This window comes from Syngnathus scovelli, chromosome 18 (assembly GCF_024217435.2).
Source record: "Syngnathus scovelli strain Florida chromosome 18, RoL_Ssco_1.2, whole genome shotgun sequence".
Lineage (NCBI taxonomy): Eukaryota > Metazoa > Chordata > Actinopteri > Syngnathiformes > Syngnathidae > Syngnathus > Syngnathus scovelli.
Window position 1 is genome coordinate 771,265 of NC_090864.1, and position 23,853 is coordinate 795,117.

The 23,853-nt window shown below is 47.6% G+C and overlaps 1 pseudogene; it reads left to right on the plus strand.

Annotated features, from left to right (window-relative positions):
• The window catches only part of LOC125985993 (janus kinase and microtubule-interacting protein 3-like), a 106,128-nt pseudogene that overhangs the window by 1,937 nt on the left and 80,338 nt on the right, over positions 1-23,853 (plus strand).

Consider the following 23,853-nt stretch of genomic DNA (forward strand, 5'->3'; position numbering starts at 1 on the left):
GGGCTCCTCTTCCCTCCATTCAGGACATTTCATCTCAGCGCTGCATGTCCCGTGCCCGTAACATCATCAATGACCCATCACACCCCCACCATGGACTGTTCTCCCTGCTGCCCTCTGGGAAGAGGTTTCGCACAATCCGCTGCAGGTCCACCAGGTTCTGCAACAGCTTTTTCCCTGCTGTCATCAGACTGTTGAACATTAGAACTGTTGAGCTCTAAACTGAACTCTGCATCACACATTCACAGAACTGTACTTTATAACACTACGGACCTCTATCTTGCACTATCTCGCACTACCAACTTTACTGAACTTGTGTAAACCCTTTAAATAGAAGTTTAATACATGGTTTAGCATTCCTCTGCACACTCTTGAATACTGTTTTGCCTACTTGCACTATTGCATAATTAGCACTGCTGCACTTTATACTTATTTGTAATATATATATACAGTATATGTATATATATATTTTCATAGGATATGTTACTTCTATTCAACTGCAATATCACTACTTTGTTGTAAGCCGTGTGCAACGAAATTTCGTTTTGTATGCACCATGTGCAGACAAGATGACAATAAAGTTTGTCTAAGTCTAAGTCATGTCAGGTCAGCTGTCTGGAGAGAGAGAGAAGTCAGGACCTGCGGGCGGAGCACCACCGTGCCACCGCCGCCATGACGGAACTCAAAAGCAAACTCCATGAGGAGAAGCAGAAAGAGTTAGCCGTTACCAGGGAGACATTACTGCGGCAGCATGAAATGGAGCTGATGAGAGTGATCAAAATCAAAGATGGAGAGATCCAGCGAGTGAATGCCTTGGTCCTCAGCCTGAGGGACGGCTCCATGGACAAGGTGATCCGCTCAATCCGTGTCTGACTATCCGCACGCCACGTCGGGCTCCGATGCGGCCGCTACCGTATTGTGTAGCTTGTCCCCAGTAAGCGTCGCGGCGCTCCGTTGCGGTCTCAACGGCCCGATGTGGCGCAATGTCTGCTCAGGTGAGGAGCGGGGGCGCTTTGCTGGCGGAAGTGGAGGAGACGCGGCGGTGTCGGGAGACCGAGCGGTGTCGCCTCCACCAGGAGCGCGGAAGAAGCCCTGGCAGCGGCCCAGCAGGCCTGGCAGTCCCGAGCGGCCGAGCTCCGATCGGCTCATCACCAGCATCGGGAGGAGCTGAGCCGAACCAAGAGAGACTGCGAGAGGGAGATCCGCCGACTGGTAGGACTGATCAGATGCGCGGTGCGTGGCTATGTTCCCAATTTCGTTGTATACCTGCAGTGCAATGACACCTAAGGCATTCTATTCTATTCTATTTCACAAGAAGAAAACGTCCGGTTGCTCGCTTCGCTTTTGTCACAGCAATGGTGTTCTAGTCGATTCAAGATAAAAATTGGCCGGTTGCTCTCTTTGTTTTTGTCACAATTCTGGCAAATGAGTTTGCCCGCCTGCCTGAACGCTCCCCGTTTGTACATCCGGATGGATGAGATCAAGCTGAAAGACAGAGCGGTTAGTGTTTTGGATAAATCCCTGGGGCCGGCCACGTCCACCGCCTTCAGCTGCAGACTCAGGCTGCCGAGCAGCAGATCGCTGCCCTGAGGGATTCCCAAAGGGCGGGCCTAAACTACCCTGGAAGTGGGGTCAACGGCGCTACTAGCAATCCTCTTCATAGCGTAAGCCACCTCATCACACACTTGCAGTACGCATGACTTAGTTCGTTGCTGGAGGAAGGTAGCACAAAAACAGTTTTGAACTTTGAACGAGTGGTTGTGTGTGTGTGTTGCGGGGCGTTTTCAGTCTCAGGAGGATCGGGACACGCGAAGGTTTCATCTGAAAATCGCTGAGCTCAGCGCAGTCATCAGGAAACTGGAGGATCGAAACGCCCTGCTTTCTGAAGAGCGCAATGAACTGGTAATTCATTGACGGCACGCTTGAAGGTTTGCGCTACGTTTGATGCGCGCCATCCAGCGAGGCACCCATTGCGCTTGCTTATTAGTTGAGCGGCGCGGCGAGTCGGTTGCCTGGTTGATGTCTTTTATTGGGAGCCAAAGCCACGATTCCGTTCAAACCGATGCAAAAGGAATGGATACGTTCTGGCCCGCGTGTTGTGCGTCTTTCGCATCCCGCACTTCATGCTTGCAGCTTAAGCGACTGAGAGAAACAGAAAGCCAGTTTCTGCCACTCCTGTACAAAAACAAACGCCTGAGCAGGAAGAATGAAGAACTCTCGCTGGTGCTGTGTCGCCTTGAAAACAAAGTGCGCTTTGTCACCCAGGAGAACGAGGAGATGGCAAGCTTGGTAAGTCGACGCGGACAACGGCGGCGTGCCAACAGAGTCCACTGAATTTGTGTTCCACAGAGAAGGCCTAGTTCGCTCAATGACCTGGAGCGCGGTTGCGGCCAGCAGGACGGTGAAATGGAGTTCCTTCAAGTTGTGGAGCAGCGGCACATCATCGACGACTTGTCCAAGGTCTTCAGGCAGGCGACTCGATGCACGTACGGCAGCGCCGCGCTCGCTCGCTGTCGCCAGGAAACCTTTTCCGTCCAAAGCTTGGCCGGCGGCCGCCATCCAAAAAATTGGCCCCTTAAATTCCGACCTTTCAAGCAGGAGCATTGTGCGCACGCGTTTGAACACGCTTTAGACTTGTTTTGCCGTTTTCAGCAGCTCAAAGCTCCCGTTTTGTCAGCGCCTTTGCCACTCGCTGTGCGCTGAAAACGACGGACTCGCCCGGCTGCTCAGCCCGTCAACCATGAGCCGCGAGCGCGACGTCATTGTCCGTAGGCAGCTAGTGGCAAAATGCACCCTGTTAGAGTTGCGCTCGCTCCAACTTATTTTGCAAGAACCACACGGGAGACAAGTAAGTTCTTTTGGACACCTGCAGGTGGAGAGTCCATCCGTTGTACGAATGAAGTCTGACTCTCGGCTCCTGCACGAGCATTTTTATTAAGAGAAACAGGGTGGGTGTAAGAGTGGATTGAATAGAGAAAGCCCTTGACCTCTAGTCAAAACATAGCAAGGGATGTTTTACGACTTTGTGTAGGAAGGGATAAGCGATAGGGATAAATAAGGGATAAATAATATTATTTATTACAGGTTTCTGCCAGCGTATTGGCGCCAAACATTCCTCTTCACCCTGGAATCGGACTCGTCTTTGCGTCGCGGGTGCTTTGTCGCCGGTCTGACTGATTCTGGTACTAGTGCTGTGTTGCATTGGTGTGTGCATGAGGAGGCGGAGCTTCGCTACCACCAGCTGACGCAAGAATATCAAGCGCTGCAACGAGCCTACGCTCTGCTAGCCCAGACCAGCGGAGGGGACTACGACGCCGAGAAGGAGATCAAGGTGGCGCCCCTTCCCGCAACCCCCGGCCGGGTCGCAGCCTCCCCGTTCTCACCCAGCCTCGGGTGTTCTCTGGTCTGAAAGGAGGAGGAGGAGCCTCCCTCCTCCTCCTTTCAGACCAGAGAAAAGCTGATGGTAGTGTCAAACGCACCTCTTTCAATAAGGTGCCCCCGGCTTCCCGGTAACGGGTTTGTCTTAGCCGAGTAACTCAATTCGAGGCAAGACTTCGAAGTGACCGCATCGTATTGATGGCTCCCCGCTAATGTTTGAAGTTCTTATTATGTTACGGATATTTTTAGATGTCTTTGTTAAGACCTCAGGGATTCGTTTGTATAGCGCACACTAGCACTAGTTTTGCCGAAGTAAATGTTGATATGGGTCCGTTCTACTTGGTCGCTCAAGCAGCGAGCCGACCAACTTGTTTATTCGAAAGAGAATCGAATTAATAAAAGTGTGACAATAATAGCATTTAAGGAGAAAATTAATGCACTTTACGTTATTAATTCTAACTTCTTATATGTAGATCTAGCACTTAACTGTCGGAGTGCTTCACCCCACTTGATTGCTTTAAAAAGAATAACAACTTTCTTAAAACGAATAAAAATGTCTTACTCTATTTAGATTTGCCCAGTAATTAATTTGGAAGGCAAGTCTATTTTTCGATCGTGTCCTGTTTAACTTTTGACGCGGCCCGACAAAATTAAGAACTGGGCCGCGCCCGACGGACAATCGAAATACTTTTATCCTTCACCAACTCAAATGATCTATTTTAACCATCGTCGTTATTTTATTTAGAGGAAGTAAATTTTCAAACGAATTCACTTTTGACGAAATTCACTCTTCCCTTAAATATCTACGAAAGTTATTTAATTCTCTAACATGTTCGGAGTTACTTTTTACGCGGCCCGTCAAAAGGGGAAACGGGCCTGCGCCCTTCAAATAATTAAATTACTTTCAGTTCTACACCAAACCAATAATCCGATTCAAACACTTCCGTTAATTTATTCAGACGAAGCAAACTTTCAAACGGATTGAAATTCACTCGTGTCTCAAATAACTACGAAAGTTATTCAATTCTCTAAAATTGTCTGATGTTACTTTTATTTATTACGGTCCTATGTTATACCATAATAACCCCCCGCACATTAATCAAATTGTCAAATCAACCCCGAACCATCGATTGTACATTCAGTACAAATCAGCGCACAACAAAGTAGATGAATATACACAACACATTTATTGAAGAAACATGAAATAGAATTACAAATCTTAATCACTCCAGAAACCGAACAATTTCACCCACTGATACCCGTGTTAATAAAATCATTCAATCTGATTTAAACACTTCCTTTAATTTATTCAGTCGAAACAACTTTCGAACGGATCGAAATTCACTCGTGGCTCAGATAACTACGGAAGTTATTTAAGTCTCTAACTTGTTCGGAGTTCCTTTTTACGCGGCCCGTCTAAAAAGGGAAGCGGGCCTGAGCCTTCGGTTGCATATTCAGTACAAATCCGCGCACAACGAAGTAAGTAATATACAAAACACATTTATTGTAGTAACATGGAATAGAATTACAAATCTCAATTACTCCAGAAACTGAACAATTTCACTCACTGATACCCGTGTTAATAAAATCATTCAATCCCAGAACAATTCGATTGCAAAACACAGTTCATAAAAAAGGGAAGAGGTAAATACCAGCTGCGTGCTATTTTTGGTGGAAGCAAAATCGAGTGATCAGTTCGATCTTGCTTCTAAAATCCAAATTAGAGAAACAGGCTGGCCACGAGGAAGCCGGCGGCCCGATGACTATTCCCCCCTCTCGCTAAAATACATAAAAACGGTCATCCTCACCGATTTCTCCTATAAAGTTGTCCAGTCCAATTTTTGGGAGTAAATCCAAGTTAATTTCAGTCCAGCGATCCTGCGTCTCACACAAAGATCTTTGGGACTTTGGAAAAAAAATCTTGAAACTCCTCCGGGCCTCTTCACGTATGAGCGCTCTTTTGGGGGAAAAAGCCCTGAAGCTGCTCCTGCAGGACCTTTTATAGACCTCTCCGTCCCCCCCTCCCCTTTCTTTTCTCCTGTACTTTCCCTATAGGGTAAGACTGCCCAGTTTTCCCACGCCTATAGAAGGGACTGGCCAGCTTTCTCACGCCTATAGAGGGAACTGGCCAGTTTTCCCACGCCCATAGAGGGAACTGGCCAGTTTCCCCACGCTTGGTTATCTGTGGCCTTCAGCAGCTGTTTCCGCCCTGACCACGCAGTACTTTCCACCAAATGCACAGCTAGTGGTAAAACCTTTCACTTCCCCTTTTCTTCTCTTTCTGTTACATGAAAATAACTTTTTAAAGTTACGCTTTAATTAACTCTGAAATAAAAATCCAAACCCTTGACCTACTTTTCTAAACAATTTATGTCACGCCACTATTCTCATAGTGACGGGTTTCTTGATCGAATTGACAAATAATATTGCTTAAAGCGGTTACAGAATACATTTTTAGCCAAGCAAAGAAATAAAAAAATAAGAATCACATTTGTGCTTCTCCAAACAATTTATGTCACGCCCCTATTCTCATAGTGACGGGTCTCTTGATCGAATTGACAAATAATATTGCTTAAAGCGGTTACAGAATAAATTTTTAGCCAAGCAAGGAAATAAAAAAAAAATAAAAATCACATTTGTGCTTCCATGCGTGACTCACACTCTGACACCGTGTTCCTTTTTTATATCTATTTTAACCGGTTCAGCTTATTCTGGCCCCTCTTTTGGGCTCACGTTTTGGTCTGGCGCCATCTTTTGGACAAATTTGGAATTTCAGCTCTGCCAATTTATTCCTGTGAACAATCCATATTCTACCATTTGCACCATCTCTACCCCCATGTTACATGACACCCCCTCTTTGGATTGAAAACAGGTATAAATTATCCCTGATCCCCAAGAGCGACACAGCCATGTCGTCGTCTTCGTCTGAGATATTCACAACCTCAGCGGTCGTTGAAGTAGGGCAGGCCGCTGCCATGTCTCCCTGTCGGGCGATCTCTGCGAGGGCGTTGATCAGGCGCGACAACCGACCAGCAGCGTTGTCGTCGTCAGCGTGGTTCTCCACGGCGAGGGCTCTCAGCTCCGGTGGTGTTGAACCCCCTGTGGCCACACTCTTGACATCTGCATCCTCATTTTCAGCCTCGCTCCTGCGTCCTCCGTCTCGAGCCTCATCGTCGTCCTCAGACTCAGAAGGAGCTGCATCCACATCCAGCGGGCTTATCAGCCGTACGGGGCTGATGGGTGAGTCGAGGGGAGGATCGTCATTGTAGCCAGGCCCTCCATACGCACGGCTGCCGTCTGGATCCCGACGCCCCATGCAACCCTCGCATGGCTCTCTGCACCGGACGTAAGACCCATCCAGGGTCCAATGTCCAACACACCGTCCTCCTCCCCGACGCGCAGGCCGGACAAGCCCCACAGGGGCCTCGCTGGGCATCTCCATAGGTCGGTGTAATCCATATCCTGCGTTTGGGTGCGTGTAAAAGTCAGCCGAGAGAAAGCGATGAGGAGCGCTCACTCCCGTCCCGAACACACGTGCACGAGCTAATTTGTCCAGCCCGTACATCCATGGTTGGTCCGATCTCCCATTGTGAAAAGAACACCATTCGTGTCAAAATGGTAATTCGACACTGGTGGCACACCATGGCATCCAATACTTTGACTGGAAGCTTGTCCTCATTTCTCTGGGCAAATTCCAGCTCTCTTACTTCGGTGGTCAGTACAGATGGCATCATGAAGCCTACTCCCGACCACATAGTAGGCAACAGGTTGGGTGTCAAACAAATGACACAAGCTTCGTCGACCCATGTCCAGTGAAAATGTTCTGGTCCACTGGGTGTGCAACCCCGCTTGGCCAATCTCACCAGATTTAGGGCCCTTCCGGTCTGGATCCCATTTAGTGTTCTTCTTACGATGACCGCACCTTTGTGTGCGGCCATGCGCACGAAGGCCGGGATTGTTCCGTGGTCCGTTGCCATATGTTATTTGAATTACTTCTTGGCTTGATTCGGGTCAGCCGATAACGGCTTCAGCTGTTCAACTCCTTGGATACCTTTCTTCTTTAGTCGTACTGTGTTTCTATCCAAAACTTCACTAACGATGTCCGAGCAGTCGTACTTGGCCTTCACTGCCGTGTTGCTGTTCAGGTCCCTCGACTTGATCCACACCTTCTGTCCAACGCTGAACCGACACTTCTCCTTATTCTGGGACGAGCCGTCTTGGGTTCTGCCCACTTCTTGTGACACAAAGAGTCGTTGGTTCAGCTCTTCGGACGGGGAGGGCCGGCTGCTTCTGCTCCTCCCGTTCAGGTCCGCAACCAAATCAAGCAGTTTAGTACTCCACTCTTTTCCGTTAGCATTTTTTCCCAACCAGGTTTTGACCAGACCAATAGTTCTTTCTGCCACCCCATTTGCTTGTGGTGTATAAGGAGGCGAATAGACTCTGACTATTCCCCACCTACGACACCATTCGTCCACCTGGGCGTTTTTGAAATGTGTTCCATTGTCTGTTCTCAACTCTTTTGGGATTCCTAGCCACATGCACCCATCTTCCAGTGTCTTGATCACACTGTTTGCATTGGCTTTTCTCACTGCTTTCAGCCCGACGTGTCCTGACATCGAGTCTACCAGCACAACCAGGTATTTCTCACCCTTTGCGCCACTTATTCCCATGGGGCCAGCCACGTCCATACAAACCGAGCCCCACGGCACAGTACTCCTAATCGTCAATCCATCCGTGCATCGTCCTCTTCGCCCTGCGTTGTATTTGTTGCACGGATTACAATCCCGCAGGACCGCACGAATCGTCCGGTCAGGGACCCAGAGTTCCAGCATCTCTAACTTTTTTCGCGTAGGCAGTGGACCCGCGTGGCCTAGTGCTTCATGCACTGCCGACACGACTTGCCTCACGCTCTCATCTGGGACCACTTTTCCGCGTGGGGTCTTGTCCCATTTTTCTGCTCCTACAACTATTATTCTTCTTTCCTGGACGTATCGATCAACTTCGTTATTACCTCTCCAATGAGCTCCTTCCTTCACATGAGATTTCTGGTGAACCACATCCAGACTCAAATTTAGCCGTAACTCGGCTATCTTTTTCCACACTTCATAGTGGGCCACTAGTTTTCCTTTCGCGCCCTCAAAGCCATTCTCTTCCCAAATGGCTAGGTCGAATTTGAGAGCTTGCGCGCAATAATGACTGTCAGTTATAAGTCTTACGCGTCCAGCGTGACTTTTTTCCGCTTCTAACAGTCCTTCCAGCACTGCCGTGGCCTCTCCTGCTTGCGCGCTGCCGGGTGTCTTTCCTTTGCGGCGGCAACGCTCCACTCCATTTTGCTTCAGAATAAAACCCCAGTGGGCATTCTGCTCTCCTTCCTTTTTTGACCCATCGGTGTATAGAGTCCATTCGTAGGGCTTCTCTTCATCCATACTCTTTTTGAGTATCGGCTTCTTTGTGGAGGTTGTAGTTGGTCCAATTTCCAAGTCGGGGTCCAGTAGGATTTCTTCCCATCTGCCCCATCGAATGTTGGTCGCTTTAGTGCTCTCGATTGTAGTCTTTCTTAGAAAACGATGCACGTTACTTCCCGTCTGGACTTTGATACCTTGTCCTTGGGCCAGGTCTTTTAAATTACTCCAGTACCTTGCCAACACTGCAAGTTCTTTCTCCTCCTGGGGGAATTTTTTCTCGACGCTGGACAGGGTGTAGGTCCACAAGGCCACCAAACCGGCACCTTCGTTGCTGACCGACACCATTGCATCATTTTCTTCGCACTGCACCTTTGCGACCAGTCTTACTGTCAAACTTTGTGGCTCAAGCCGCACGGCTTCTCGGACGGCCTGTTTCAAATTATTCAAGTTCTGATTGTCACTGTCTGACCACTGCCACTTGGTTGGTTTTTGGCCCTCCGGAGTTTTCTTCAAGCGGCCGTACAGTGGCCTTGCATGCTTCTGATAGTGAGGAACATGATCCCGCACATAATTGCACAGTCCAAGTATTCGCTGCAACTCTGTTTCTGATCTCGGGGGCGAGATCTGTTCGATTTTCTGTCGAAATCCTTCTGAGATTCCTAAGTTCTCAGTCACTTGGAATCCCAAGTAATCCACTTAGAATCGGGCTAGTTGGCATTTCTTGAGATTCAGCTTGAGACCGGCAGCGGAGACTCGTTCCACCACTTTCTGCAGCAAGTCCAAATGTTCCTCCTCTTCGTCATTTGAAACAAACACATCATCGATGTACACCGTAACATCCAAACCACTCAGAACTTGTAAAACCGCTGATTGAAACACATTTGGGGAGTTTTTGTATCCTTGTGGCAATCTTTGCCACACGTATGATTTCCCTTTGTGCGTGAATGCTGTTTTTCCTTGTGATGTTTTGGCCAGTCGTAGTGAAAAGAACCCGTTTGCTAAATCAATGCATGATTTGTATTTCTTCACTCTTAGAGTCTTTAGGGATGCCTGGGGATTCATGAGGCTCGCTCGATTAGCCACCGTCCGGCGGTTAAGAGCTTTAAAGTTTATAACTGGCCTCCATCCTCCCCCAGACGCCTCTGGTTTTTTCACTGCCTGAATTGGGCTGTTGGTCACTGGATTTGATTCTTCCCGAATGATGCCAAGCTGTAGAAGTTCCTTCACGATTGTTTCCATTTCAGCCACTGCCTCGGGATTCAAGGGATATTGTCTCACCGGTGGATGCACTCCTCCTTCAATTGTGTGGATGTATTTTGATCCAAGGTCACCACAGTCGTTCTTGAAATGCGCCACAGTTGCCTTCTCCAATATAGCGGTCAGTTTCTGCTTCCCATCTGGAGACAGGTCGCTGTTTTGGACCAATTGGATCCGGACGGAATCCACATCCACAGGTTTGTACCATTCATTCAGTGGCATGGTTTTAGTTGGACCCACTCGGACTGTTTTTGCTTTGATGTTTTCCAATCTTGCTTTTACTGGCTGACGCTGATGTGCTGGTTTTGTCAGATCTTCGGCGTCTCTCAATGTCAGTAAATTGCGGGGCCCTTTCACCCAAACGATTCTTTTCCAGACTCCAATCGGCATGCTGGTCACTGATCCATCTGCCATCATAACAGTTAGGTGTCCTATCACTTTCAAGGCTTTGCGGGTCATCGACACCTCGGCTCCGGTATCTACTAAATACGGAGCTCCATCAATATCAGTGTAGAGATTGTCTCCCTCTCTGTACACGCCCGACAGGGTGACCCGCGCCTCCTTTTTACTTATTTTCTGGGCCCAGCAGGGGCCGCAGCCTTGCGAGCCTCTGCCAGGGCCTTTCTTTCTTCTGGTGACATTTTGTCATACACATCTTTTGCCACATAACCAGTTGAATTCACTTTGCCATAAAGTGGTTTGGGATTATCTTGGGTGTTTTGTCTCTTATTTTCATTAGATTTTTGCCCCTTCTCATAAGTTGGTCGTGGTGGTGGTTTCCGACCTGCTTGTGTATCTTCTGTGCGAGTGCGAGTGCTGCCCGATGGATTCGGCTTTTGTCTCTCCATGTAGTGTTTTGTTACTCTGTCCCATTTCTTTATGGATTCTTCGATTCGTGCCAGAGTTGCCTCCGCACCCAGCTTCACAAAAGTGGTGTCCTTGTCCTCGGTAACTGCTCTCAATACTCGCACGTATCTGTTCGGGCTTATCACTTGCTTCAACTTATGCCACACATTCAGCAAGGTGAGACCCTGCTTTAATGCTTCTTTAGCTCTGGTTATATGTGCATCTTCGTCATCTTCTTCATCATCCACCCACCTCTGGTAGGCATCCTGGGCTGTCTCATCCCTTCCAATGGGCTCGGCTGTAATATATTGCAGCCACAACTTCTTTGACAACTATCCGCCCGGACTGTCTTTGATTACCAGCCAGGTTGCCAATAAATATTCTTTGATGCTTTCCTTTTGGTACTTTACGCGTACCATTCCTTTTAGAGTTTTAAAGGCTCGTGTCTCTCTTTCCAGGTCATTTCCGGGCATCCCTGTATTTTCCAGATAAGTCGCTCCCAGTTGCGTGGTGCTCGGCTGAGCTTGTTCGGTGAAGTTTCCAATTATGTTGGTTTGTGTGGACATTGCGGGATTAACAGTGTGTGTGTCCAAATCTTCACACGCTCTCAGTTCTGCTTGAGCGGCATCATACACACCCTGCTTCATCCTCCGCAACAATACGTCATACATTACGGTCACAAAGCCTTCCCTAAATTTTTTTGTCAAATCTGTGTAACTTACCAGGGTGTGGTAGGCTGGTGTGTTTAACACATTCATTGCCTCCCTGTAAGTTAGTTTCACCGGGATATCTATATTTCTTTCTATTTTTTCCCACCAGGCTGGCGGGAAAGGGTATTCTTTCTGTCTGACTTCTGGGATGTAAGTTTTCCTTCCATCCTTGGTTTCCACCCATCCTAATTGAACTTCCCTTGCCAGCCTTTCCGAAGCCCGGAAGATGCTTAGCACTGGCTGTTGCTTCTTGGCTCCTTTCCGGGTTGCTCCTAGCACAACTCTCGGTGGGGGGTCATTAAGATCAGGAGGGACCACTGCCGACATCACCGAAGCCTGATTTTCCTCTTCGGAAACCACGTCATCACTTGAGGTGGCCGCCTCCCTGTCTTCTCCCTCTTCATCATTATCACCCTCTTCCTCGTTGGATGTATGAGCATGTTCAGTGGCCCCAACTTCGGTGTTCCTTGATTCTATTTGTTGACGTGGGCCCTGAACTGTGGAGGGTCTAATTTTGGGAGTAGACGTCAGGCGTGCTCGGTAAGAGGTACCAGCCACTTCTCGGTTTGATTTTAAAACCACTCTCCTCTCCCTTTCAATTCTTCTCCCTCTTTCCTGAGGTGGTTTCCCTGGAGCCGGGACCTCGGTTGGTGCCGGATCCGGCCCCCCTGGTTTGGTTATCTCTGGGTTGATTTCGTTGGCCACGGTCTCGTCCTCATCCCCTGTTGTTGGGGATGGTGTCCTTGACCGTACGGTCCTCACTTGCAATACTGGAGTAGAACTTGAGGCTGCCACTTTTTCCTCTTCTGTTCGAATTGCTTTGACCGATGGATGGGGCAGGACTGTCAACTTCTGTTGTGTTTGCTGTTCCATATTCTGCTCTTTCCGAGCCACCAGTAGCGCTTGGTCATATGTGGCTTCCAGAGCTACTAATTCCCTCTCTCTTCTTTGAGAGGCTGATATTGCCAACACAAACTCCAGCCCTTCCACTGCTGTGATCGGGGTGGCTATCTGCAGCTTATAAGCCCCTGCAATTGCTGTTTCTGCAATTTTCCATGACATCCGTCCAGATCTGACGCCATTCACTTCCGTAACTATTCTTCTGGCTCCTCTTTCGATGGCAGCATCCACCGCTTTCTCCAGAATTCTTGTCATCATCTTCAGATAGTCCTGCTGGTCCAGGTCTGCCCTCCACTTTTGCACGACGGCATGTATTATCATGTGGTATTTTGATCTTCCCCCACTTGTGAAGATGAAAGTAAGATCCTCCGGGTCATGCTCCATTTGTCGTCTTGCATCCTGTAGGTCCTCAATATATTTTTCACCGGCCATCAATCTCAGTCGTGAATCAAAGGTCTGGTTCCATGCACGGAATTTGTCGTTGGTGAAAACAATGAGGGCGTCTCCTGTCAGTGACCAAATATCTCCGACAAACTGGCACATCCACACTCCATTACCCACAATCACTTTCTTGGTTGATTCTTCCGGCAAAGACGGTAGGGGGTCTTTTCTAAAGAGGAGATTAAGCTTCGGTGCAAGGGCGCCTCCGCGCCTGGTGTCCTTGGCCTCCCACACCTCCTCTGTGTCCTTGCTAGTGCCCAGTCCTTCTTCTCCGTTAGGCACTTCCTCTTCTTCTTCACTGGAGAATACCGGTTGATCAGTCTTTTTCTCCAAAATACTTCTCATCTTCGCCAGGTGCTGCAGGCACTCGTAATAGCGAGGCACTGCCTTCACTTCTCCAGGTAATGGGGTTGCAAGCTCGCTCTCGATGCCAGCTTCGTTGGTCAGCATTTTCACTATTGAGTCCAAATCTGTACTTGTGCTTATTAATTTTCTCATATTACATTCCTCCACCATTTTTGCCCCCCATTCACACCCTTCAGGTGCTTCTCTTCGAGTGTAGCCCCTTTCAGGGTGGGCTGACACTATTATTGATAGTCCATCTTCTCCTGGTTGCTCGGCAAAAAATCTTCCATCCCTTTCGATGGCTTCTTTCATCCGCGTCGAGAGGCATCCCGCCTCTATCGACGGGTTTGATCCCACTATGTACTCAGTCCATTTCTGAGGCCACTTCTCTAAGCCTCCTCCATACAATATTACACATGCTGGTTCTTCATGTCGTCTTGGAGAGTCTGGATTAGACCCCTCCTTTCCGGTTCCTTTCATAGGATTTCCAGGTTCGGGATCCGATCTCCTTCCACCGCTAGCCATCTTTTCAATGAATAGCAGTTTCTCTAGTTGTAGGGTCGAGCTGTCTCCTTTCGAAGCCTTTCCGTGTGCACTCGGAACAGGGTCGATTCAGCTCTTAGTTACTCAGCGGCACCCTTTGCGTCGCCTCTACTCAGAACACCAATATGAGAACTTTTGCCTCGCTTATTGATGCTCTCAACGGCGGGATGCACTTCTTTTTCTTTTTCTTTTTTCCCCACCAGGTTTTCTACTGACAGGAAATTCTAACAAGGGTACATTCAATTGCAAATTCTAATTCAAACGTTATTGTAACGAACAGGAAATGACGACTAATCATCAGCCCGAAGCCACTCAGCCTTTCAATTCTTGGGAACCTGTAAGTCACAGAAGGTCTCCAACAGTTAAGAATCATGTACCATACAAGCCTTAGAAGAATTATCTTGGCTGTTTTTCTTCTGCCTGGAGAGTAAGTACAGTTACTACTCCTGGTCAGCCTTTATTGTAGTCTTCAACAGCAGGAAAAAAAAAAAAAAGAGAAAAGGGCAGAAAGAAGAAAAATCCTTTTGTGAGTTCAGCGGTCAAAAATCTGTAATCCTCTGATGCGTCCGGGAACAAAAATCTTTGTAATCCACACAGGTGTCCGGGAACAAGAGAATTTGTAATCCACACAGGTGTCCGGGAACAAAAAATTTGTAATCCACACAGGTGTCCGGGAACAAAAAATTTGTAATCCACATAGGTGTCCGGGAACAAAAAATTTGTAATCCACACAGGTGTCCGGGAACAAGAGAATTTGTAATCCACACAGGTGTCCGGGAAAAAAAATTGTAATCCACACAGGTGTCCGGGAACAAAAAATTTGTAATCCACACAGGTGTCCGGGAACAAAAAAAAAAAAAAAAATTGTAATCCACACAGGTGTCCGGGAACAAAAAAATTGTAATCCACACAAGTGTCCGGGAACAAAAAATTTGTAATCCACACAGGTGTTCGGGAACAAAAAATTTGTAATCCACACAGGTGTCCGGGAACAAAAAATTTGTAATCCACACAGGTGTCCGGTGTTAGGGTTTTCCAGGTTATCTTTATCGTAGGATTATGTTGGAATGTAGACTATAATGATTAACCAATCTTGTCTTGCTCTCACAACGTAGTAAAGTAAAGTGGTTGCTTCCTCTGCTTGAGTGACCAGCTGCAGAGGAAGCAATCAAAGTTGTTCTGTTTCCCACAACATCGTAAAACACCCCCTGCTCTGATCTTACCAGAGGCCGGGGGTTCACCAAACCTGTCCACTCTCACCCCCACTCTATTCCTCCTAATAAATATGCCCTTGCAGGAAGGAGACTTTTCAGACTTCATTCGATAATCGCTGTTCAGACAGCGACGAATGGACTCTCCACCTGCAGGTGTCTAAAAGAACTTGCTTGTCTCCTGTTTGGTTCTTGCAAAATAAATTGGAGTGAGCAAATCTCTAACATCCGGGAACAAAAAAATTATAATCCACACAGGTGTCCGGGAACAAGAGAATTTGTAATCCACACAGGTGTCCGGGAAAAAAATTTGTAATCCACACAGGTGTCCGGGAACAAAAAATTTGTAATCCACACAGGTGTCCGGGAACAACAACAAAAAAAAAAAAAATTGTAATCCACACAGGTGTCCGGGAACAAAAAATTTGTAATCCACACAAGTGTCCGGGAACAAAAAATTTGTAATCCACACAGGTGTCCGGGAACAAGAGAATTTGTAATCCACACAGGTGTCCAGGAAAAAAAATTGTAATCCACACAGGTGTCCGGGAACAAAAAATTTGTAATCCACACAGGTGTCCGGGAACAAAAAAATTGTAATCCACACAGGTGTTCGGGAACAAAAAATTTGTAATCCACACAGGTGTGCGGGAACAACAAAAAAAAAAAATTGTAATCCACACAATGTGTCCAGGAACAACGAAATCTTGCAAGGGAGAAATGAAGGTTTATTATAAAGTTAAATTGAGAAAGAAAAAGGAAAAGGAAGAGGGGAGACAAGTCTTCTCTTTTTATCTTTCAAAATAAAAAGGCCTCTCTTCAGTCGGTCTCCTAATTGGTTGCCTTCTCTTTGGCCTTGGTTTTGGCATGAAATCTAAAACATTTGCAGGCTCCTCGTCGACTGGTTCATCTTCTTTATTTATACCCAATATCCGTGCCCATGTACCGGCCCCTCTTTCTTTTGCAAGTTCTGCCGCATACTCTGCGTATACTACAAACATTACTTTCAGCACCCCATACAAGTACAAGCTGTGAAGGATCTCCTCCTTACTCATGCTTAAAGTAATGTGCTGAGGGGTGACGGTCACCGTTTACCATGACACAATACAGTTCTAATCCTCCCGTGCTATCAAGGTTCTTTTCTAGGAAACTCTATTCCTTAAAGAGACTGTACTTATGTCACTCAAGGCCGTTCTGACATTTATTTGTATCAGTGAGCGGAATTAAAACAGTTTCTGGGAAGAAAAAACTGAAAAACTCCACACAGGTTCGTTTTGGAGCTGTGAGCAAAACAAAAAAATAAATGTTCTTCTATTGTCTTATTTTTATTTTTTTTCTAAACTTTTAATCACAACCCCCCTCCTACTCGTTGGGCGCCAAAATGTCAAACGCACCTCTCGGATTAAGGTGCCCCCGGCTTCCCGGTAACGGGTTTGTTTTAGCCGGGTTCGGAGAGTCGTCCGTAATCTAACCACCCGAGTTAAATTAACTCCACCGGAATCAATCTAATTTCTGTACGACGCCAATCCCTCTCAAGTCACCCGAAGCTCGTGCCGAGTAACTCAATTCGAGGCAGGACTTCGAAGTGACCGCATCGTATTGATGGCTCCCCGCTAATGTTTGAAGTTCTTATTCGTTACGGATATTTTTTAGATGTCTTTGTTAAGACCTCAGGGATTCGTTTGTATAGCGCACCCAAGCACTAGTTTTGCCGAAGTAAATGTTGATACGGGTCCGTTCCACTTGGTCGCTCATGCAGCGAGCCGACCAACTTTTTTATTCGAAAGAGAATCGAATTAATAAAAGTGTGACAATAATAGCATTTAAGAAGAAAATTAATGCACTTTATATGATTAATTCTAACTTCGTACACGTAGATCTAGCACTTAACCGTCGGAGTTCTTCACCCCTCTTAATTGCTTTAAAAAGAATAACAACTTTCTTAAACCGGATAAAAATGTCGTGCTCTATTTAGATTTGCCCAATAATTACTTTAGAAGGCAAGTCTATTTTTTGATCGTGTCCCGTTTAACTTTTTGACGCGGTCCGACAAATTTAGGAACTGGGCCGCGCCCGACGGACAATCCAAATACTTTTATCCTCCTCCAACTCCAATGATTTATTTTAACCGTCGTCGTTATGTTATTTAAAAAAAAAAAATGAATTTTCAACCGAATTTACTTTTAACGAAATCCACTCTTCCGAAAGTTATTTAATCCTCTAATTTGCTCGGAGTTACTTTTTACGCGGCCCGTCTAAAAGGGGAAGCGGGCCTGAGCCTTTCAAATAGTTAAATAACTTTCCGTTCTACACAAAACCAATAATCTGATTTAAACACTTCCTTTAATTTATTCAGACGAAACAACTTTCGAACGGATCGAAATTCACTTGTGGCTCAGATAACTACGGAAGTTATTTAAGTCTCTAACTTGTTCGGAGTTCCTTTTTACGCGGCCCGTCTAAAAGGGGAAGCGGGCCTGAGCCTTCGGTTGCATATTCAGTACAAATCCGCGCACAACGAAGTAAGTAATATACAAAACACATTTATTGTAGTAACATGGAATAGAATTACAAATCTCAATTACTCCAGAAACTGAACAATTTCACTCACTGATACCCGTGTTAATAAAATCATTCAATCCCAGAACAATTCGATTGCAAAACACAGTTCACAAAAAAGGGAAGAGGTAAATACCAGCTGCGTGCTATTTTTGGTGGAAGCAAAGTCGAGTGATCAGTTCGATCTTGCTTCTAAAATCCAAATTAGAGAAACAGGCTGGCCACGAGGAAGCCGGCGGCCCGATGACTATTCCCCCCTCTCGCTAAAATACATAAAAACGGTCATCCTCACCTAATTCCTCGTTTAAAGTTGTCCAGTCCAATTTTTGGGAGTAAATCCAAGTTAATTTCAGTCCAGCGATCCTGCGTCTCACACAAAGATCTTTGGGACTTTGGAAAAAAAATCTTGAAACTCCTCCGGGCCTCTTCACGTATGAGCGCTCTTTTGGGGGAAAAAGCCCTGAAGCTGCTCCTGCAGGACCTTTTATAGACCTCTCCGTCCCCCCCCTCCCCTTTCTTTTCTCCTGTACTTTCCCTATAGGGTAAGACTGCCCAGTTTTCCCACGCCTATAGAAGGGACTGGCCAGCTTTCTCACGCCTATAGAGGGAACTGGCCAGTTTTCCCACGCCCATAGAGGGAACTGGCCAGTTTCCCCACGCTTGGTTATCTGTGGCCTTCAGCAGCTGTTTCCGCCCTGACCACGCAGGGTGTGCGACAGCATGTCCTCGGGTTCACCCTGCCTGAACACCCTGTTCTTGAAGTCAAACACGCCGTTACAGAAGGCTATGATGTTGGGATTTGTGTTGAGGCGCTTCGACGTAAAACAGTTCAGCGCACTCGCGCATCACGCTCGACTTGAACGGTGACGAACCCAGCTGTGCAGTGGTGCGGTGAAGCGCTTTGAGGTACCCCTCGTCGGGCTGCGGCACCAACTCAGCCGCCACCATGGACAGGTACTTGTTAAGCACCGTGTGTATGGGGCCTGTCTCAGACGATATTAGGCTACGCACCACGTTCATACCCTTTTCGTTCCACACAGAGCCCTGGAACTTGTACCACACTTCGGTTTTGATGTTGGCACACACATAGTGTGTGGCCAGAGCACTGTACATGATATTTGCCAGCCCCACGTGTGTCAGCTTGAGCCTGTCGGTGGCCATCCATCTCTGGTGCGTCCACTCGTCGTACTCCTGGGAACTGTACTGCTTGGCCAGGTACCGCAGTGTGCCTATTGTGTACATATTGGGCCTCATCTGACGCTCCCACATGTCATGGCACGTACCCGCATCAAACTTTCGAGCACATCTAGCGCTGAAGGACATCCACAGCCGCAGGCCGTCCTGGCTGCCCTCAGTGAGCTGGTGGAGGCAGAAGCCTACCTTGAGCCACACGTTACGGTCTTCAGCCGCGCGCTCGGGCAGCATATTCACCAAACGCTCGATGTCCGTAAACCTCGTTCTGTCCTGAGGGGCGGGCGTCTCTATTTCCATGGGCTGCTGCAAGAGCCGCTGTTGCTGCTGCGGGGCTTGGGACACGGTGCACACGAGCCTACGCTTGTACCTGAAGCGACCGTACGGCACGACCGACAGCATCTTGCCCAACAGCGTAACGGGCGCCTCGTCAGGGCCGACGGCCAGGTTGCCCGAGCTCGGGAAGCGGTAGCCATCCCATGGCGCTCCCTCGACGGGTCGCCCGTTGGCCTCATACTGGCCTGTAACGGTGTACGCCGTGCCGTTGGGCTTGCACGCACCGTACAGCAACCAAGCATTGCTACAGCTGAGGGTGTCTACGTCAGGAAACTTTGTAGCCAGGGGCTTTATTATGTATTCTGCGCATGAAGTAATAACCACCTGCAACGTTTGGTTTAGGTTTTGGGTGCATTTTTAATTTTATTGCTTAAATCGCATTTTCTGGACGAGCTGAGCACGTTTTCTGAAATGTGCTCCTCCCGTCACTCTGGTTGGGTGCGCATAGTAAAAAGTGCTCTTGGCAGGTAGAGAGTGCCGCGTTGACCACTGCGCATGAAGAAACGACCATCTGCAACGTTTGGTTTAGGTTTTGGGTGCATTTTTAATTTTATTGCTTAAATCGCATTTTCTCGACGAGCTGAGCACGTTTTCTGAAATGTGCTCCTCCCGTCACTCTGGTTGGGTGCGCATATTAAAAAGTGCTCTTGGCAGCTAGAGAGTGCCGCGTTGACCACTGCGCATGAAGAAATGACCATCTGCAACCTTTGGTTTAGGTTTTAGGTGCATTTTTAATTTTATTGCTTTAATCAGATTTTCTCGACGAGCTGAGCACGTTTTCTGAAATGTGCTCCTCCCGTCACTCTGGTTGGGTGCGCATAGTAAAAAGTGCTCTTGGCAGCTAGAGAGTGCCGCGTTGACCACTGCGCATGAAGAAATAACCACCTGCAACGTTTGGTTTAGGTTTTGGGTGCATTTTTAATTTTATTGCTTAAATTGCATTTTCTCGACGAGCTGAGCACGTTTTCTGAAATGTGCTCCTCCCGTCACTCTGGTCGGGTGCGCATAGTAAAAAGTGCTCTTGGCAGCTAGAGAGTGCCGCGTTGACTGCTGCACATGAAGAAATAACCACCCCCAACGTTTGGTTTAGGTTTTAGGTGCATTTTTAATTTTATTGCTTAAATCGCATTTTCTCGACGAGCTGAGCACGTTTTCTGAAATGTGCTCCTCCCGTCACTCTGGTTGGGTGCGCATAGTAAAAAGTGCTCTTGGCAGCTAGAGAGTGCCGCGTTGACCACTGTGCATGAAGAAATGACCATCTGCAACGTTTGGTTTAGGTTTTGGGTGCATTTTTAATTTTATTGCTTAAATCGCATTTTCTCGACGAGCTGAGCACGTTTTCTGAAATGTGCTCCTCCCGTCACTCTGGTTGGGTGCGCATAGTAAAAAGTGCTCTTGGCAGCTAGAGAGTGCCGCGTTGACCACTGCGCATGAAGAAATAACCACCTGCAACGTTTGGTTTAGGTTTTAGGTGCATTTTTAATTTTATTGCTTAAATCGCATTTTCTCGACGAGCTGAGCACGTTTTCTGAAATGTGCTCCTCCCGTCACTTTGGTTGGGTGCGCATAGTAAAAAGTGCTCTTGGCAGCTAGAGAGTGCCGCGTTGACCACTGCACATGAAGAAATAACCGCCTGCAACGTTTGGTTTAGGTTTTGGGTGCATTTTTAATTTTATTGCTTAAATCGCATTTTCTCGTCGAGCTGAGCACGTTTTCTGAAATGTGCTCCTCCCGTCACTCTGGTTGGGTGCGCATAGTAAAAAGTGCTCTTGGCAGCTAGAGAGTGCCGCGTTGACCACTGCACATGAAGAAATGACCATCTGCAACGTTTGGTTTAGGTTTTGGGTGCATTTTTAATTTTATTGCTTAAATCGCATTTTCTCGACGAGCAGAGCACGTTTTCTGAAATGTGCTCCTCCCGTCACTCTGGTTGGGTGCGCATAATAAAATGTGCTCTTGGCAGCTAGAGAGTGCCGCGTTGACCACTGCGCATGAAGAAATAACCACCTGCAACGTTTGGTTTAGGTTTTGGGTGCATTTTTAAATTTATTGCTTAAATCGCATTTTCTGGACGAGCTGAGCACGTTTTCTGAAATGTGCTCCTCCCGTCACTCTGGTTGGGTGCGCATAGTAAAAAGTGCTCTTGGCAGCTAGAGAGTGCCGCGTTGACCACTGCGCATGAAGAAATGACCATCTGCAACGTTTGGTTTAGGTTTTAGGTGCATTTTTAATTTTATTGCTTAAATCGCATTTTCTCGACAAGCTGAGCACGTTTTCTGAAATGTGCTCCTCCCGTCACTCTGGTTGGGTGCGCATATTAAAAAGTGCTCTTGGCAGCTAGAGAGTGCCGCGTTGACCACTGCGCATGAAGAAATGACCATTTGCAACGTTTGGTTTAGGTTTTAGGTGCATTTTTAATTTTATTGCTTAAATTGCATTTTCTCGACGAGCTGAGCACTGAACACCACACAACATTCATATATCATTTTCAACTCAAGTTTCCTGGTAGAACAATCCACCAATTCAAAAAAAACTTAACTAAAACAAACAACTGGCAAATTAATCTGAATTTTTTCTTTGTTTTTAAATTTGAAGAACTCAATCTCTCAGATTTAGCTTGCTGGGCATGTTGGGTCTAAATACGATTAGACATTAAATCACTCGCTGGAATGAAGAGGAGAAGACAACCAGAACAGGTTTACTCGCGAGGAGAACGATAGAGCAAGCAATCTCAGTTACAACCTCCACCAGTTCTGAGTCCTTACTCCACGTGCCCCTCTTTTTAATGTTATGGTTGCCCTGGTTACAGAGGCGTTGCTACACTAAAGGGAGGGGGGATTGTGTCTGTAGCAACGCTGATTAGAAAAAGAATGTAGTGTGGTGTGAATTAGCACTTCGCTGTTGGCTCTTGACCCCCCGCAGAGGCCGTCCGCAGCTGTCTTCCTTCACAGTTGGCTGACTTGTCCTCGAGGTCAACAAATACCCTGATGCACGTTGATTGCCGCTTTGCTGTGGAACAAATGCAACTAGACCTTTGCTAACTTTATCTACTTGGTAATTAACACACAATAGTAATAAGTAACTTGTCCTAAACATTTCAACACACATTAAGCAAACGTGAGGTAACCGGTATGCAGTTCCTTAAACAAACATTGAGTAAATATGGGATAACTTTTATGCAACTATTTCTAACTGTATGTATCCCTTAACAAAGAAAAACAGGTCTGATAAACTACAATCTATGAATCAAACCTACATCTATATAAAAGGAATGAAGTTCCTGTGAATCAAACAAAGAACATGTCACCTATGCAATTAAGCCCCGCTCATTGTTAGTGAAGGACTCTTACGGGAACCAAAACACACAGACAACATAAGGACAGGAAGGATACAAATGGCTGACAGGGATCAAAAGACATCCCTATCACATAAAAGGAAGAACCTAGATAAAAGGAAAATATAAACTCGTAAAGGCGAGGCCTCCAGCTCTGGCAGGCCAAAGCTTTACTTAAAATTATTCCAAAACTATCCAGAAGGTGATTGGCCCGGCCGCAGTCCGTCTGCTCCTTCCAGACTCCATGAAGGTTCATCCCACGTTCCACGTGTCCCGTGTGCGGCCCATCCATGAGAGCGCGTTGGCGCCGGCGCCCGTTCCGCCGCCGCCGCCCCAGCTCGTCGATGGAGGCCCGGCTTACGCTGTCCGCTCCCTGCTCCGATCGCGGCGGCGTGGTCGGGGCCTACAATATCTCGTGGACTGGGAGGGTTATGACGACGCGCACCGCTCCTGGGTTCCGAGCCGCTGGATACTCGACCGTTCGCTCATCACGGAGTTCCATCGCTGTCATCTGGACCAACCGGGTCCTCGGCGCGGGCGCCCGAGGAGGGACGAGGGGACCAGGGGTGAGGGTCCGGGGAGGTCTTGCCCACCGGTACCGGGGTCTTCTGCCCCCGCGCCCGTCGAGCCGTCGTCTGGCGAGGTGTCGGACGTTTCAGCGGTGTGCTGACCAATCCACCTGGCCGCCCGGGGTATTGCCTTCCTTTTGTTTTTTTGTTTTTTTGTGTTGTTGTTTTGTTGTTTTCGGTTCCTGGGGACGTCGGGAGCCGTCCCTTGTGGGGGGGGTTCTGTCACGTGCTGGTGCCACCTGCGACGGGACCACGCCCCCCCCTGTCAGTGGAATCACCGTCACCTGCCACGGGTTCATGGACAGCGCTATATCAGCGCCGCAAGCGCAGAACCGAGTGCCAGTCTGTCCCTTGATGCTGCTTCGCTCATCAGTCCCGGAGAAACTTGACTCGCGTGACTATTCGAAACCCCCGCAGAACCGTTTGTCCTCTCCAGCTCGATCGCCGCTCCAGCGCCGGCTGTTCCCATCATCCCCTTCCAATAAAGTCCGTCGTCACGCACTTGGCTGTACTGTCCGATCCTTAACACTGTAGCTACTACAGTTCTGTGCATCGCCGTGGTCTGAAATAAGAAATAGAAGTCAACACCTTTCCGGGGAACTTCTCGCTTTTTAAGAATCTCCCCTGCCATCTCTCCTTGATAGTTCCATGCTGTCACTGGGATGTCATCTAGGCCAATTGCCTTTCCACTCTCCATCTTTTACAAATGTCTGGGTATGAATTTTATCTATATTTATTTTTCTCACTCATTGGCGGCCCCACAGAGGGACTTGTAGCGGCTCCACAGAGGGACGTGGTGTGCCATCAGAGGGACCCTGGTGGCATCAACGA